The sequence below is a fragment of the Oratosquilla oratoria genome, chromosome 16 (assembly GCF_046742065.1).
Source record: "Oratosquilla oratoria isolate Oo_2021 chromosome 16, ASM4674206v1, whole genome shotgun sequence".
Taxonomy (NCBI): domain Eukaryota; kingdom Metazoa; phylum Arthropoda; class Malacostraca; order Stomatopoda; family Squillidae; genus Oratosquilla; species Oratosquilla oratoria.
In genome coordinates this window covers 47,557,671-47,559,700 of record NC_134792.1, presented here as the reverse complement: position 1 = coordinate 47,559,700, position 2,030 = coordinate 47,557,671, and positions in this window count along the sequence as shown.

The following is a 2,030-nucleotide window of genomic DNA, read 5'->3' as shown; positions in this document are numbered from 1 at the left end:
TTCTAGGTGTGGAGCGAGGAAGTACAAGGGGCTCGTAGTCTGTGACTGCCCTGTACCACCTCGCCCTTTCTGACACCTCTGCCTCCAGTCTGTGCTGAAGGAACTGTTGTACCTGGGTAAGAGCCCTGGTGCGTATGTGCAACTGATTTCTGCTGAGTGGGAAGCCAACATCAACTTCGGGTCTTTGGCGCGCCGCTTCTGCTGCGGCGTCGGCTAGCTCGTTACCTGGGACGCCCACATGGCTTGGCACCCAGTTGAGCGTAACACTCCTGCCTTGCTGATGTAGCTTCAGCAGGAGTGCTAGGATGGAGGTCAGTAGGCGTACATTGTCGCTGGGCTGTGTCGATTCTAAGCTGCCTAGCAGAGACTGTGAATCCGTGTGGATCACCACAGGACCAGCTCGAGATATTAAAGCATGCTCTAACGCTCCTTGGACCGCTATGGCCTCAGCTTGGAGAGTGGACGCATGATCAGATACTCTCCTGCCAAAGGTCAAACCATCCGTCACGAAGGCAGCCCCCGCACTACGGGGCCTGTTGGGGTCTACGGAGTCATCCGTATAATAGACCGCCATTCCAGGTTCCGACAGTGCGCGGATGCCTTGTAGGGCCTGCGCTCGTACTCTTTCCTGATCACATAACTTCTTCTTACTGGGAAGCTTTGTGACAACGAAGGTTGCAGGTATCGACAGCCATGGTGGTGGGGGCTTGAACTCTGGGTGTGGAGAGTCCCTACCCTTCTCAAGGAGAACGCTGGTGAGCCTGAAGGAGTCCAGAAGTCCAGCCGCCTGTGATAGCCAGGTATCGGAGTGGATAAGAGTACCCACCCGTCCCAGAGCTATCACAAGGCTCTGACTTAGCTCAGTTATCCTGGGGCTCTGGACTATCTTGGCAAGAAAGTCGACCTCCAGCCTTCTGACCCGTGACGTTAATGAAGGCAATGAAGCCTCTATCTGGAGCTTAACAATCTTGGTCCAAGGTTGAGCTCCCAGGATAATCCTTGCTGCGGCATTTTGGCAAGGCTCCAGGTCTTCAAGCTTGGCAGTCGCCACATTTATGAGAGCTGGGGCAGCGTAGTCCACCAAGCTGCGGACTGCGTGCACACAGAATGTGCGAAGGACCTGATGCGTGGCACCAAGTGCCTTCCCCGTCATTGCTCTCATAACTGTGGTTCTTGCCTTCAGTCTCTCCTTGAGATAGGCTAGTTCCTTCTGAAAGGTGAGCCTTCCATCAATCCAGACCCCCAGGTACTGGAACTGGTGAACCCAGTCCAGTCTAAGGTCCTGGATGGTGAGGTGCTCCCCCTCTTTCCAGAGTCTTAATGCCATGGCCTTCGATTTTGTAGGGGAGATCTTTAACCCTAACCTGCAACACTCCGTCGCCACAGTGCTTAGGCAGCGCTGAGCCCTGCTGAAGCACCGCCGTTTCCCAGTAATTATGAGTGCAATGTCATCTGCATAAGAGATAACCTTGCACCCATTGGGTAGAGGTAGTTCCAGAATGTTGGAGAAGAGCACATTGAACAGAGTGGGGCTGAGGACCCCCCCCCCCCTGAGGAGTGCCACTTTCCAGCATTCTGGCCTCTGATATGTGACCCTGAAATCTTACTTTCGCAGACCGGTGACTGAGATAGTCAGCAATCCAAGAAAGCAGCTTGCCTTTTACACCCTTGCGGGCAAGGGTGTCTAATATCACAAATGGACTGGCCAGCTCAAACGCCTTTTCCAAATCCAAAAAGACCACGATGGACGGTGTGCCACTGACAGCGTTGAGGAGTGTTGCTATACTGTTTAATGTGTCAGTGCCCTTGCAGTAAGCATGTATATGCTCATGCACTGGGCCCAGTTTCCACAGCAGCCTGTTTAGCACCATCCTCTCCGCTGTCTTCCCCATGCAGCTTGTCAGGCTGATGGGGCGATAAGCACTAGGTTCCTTTGGCTTTGGAATTGGCGTTATGATTGCCGTCTTCCAGGCTGTTGGTAGCTTGCCAGTACTCCAAGACGCGTTTATCACCCTTAGAAGTGCCTCGTC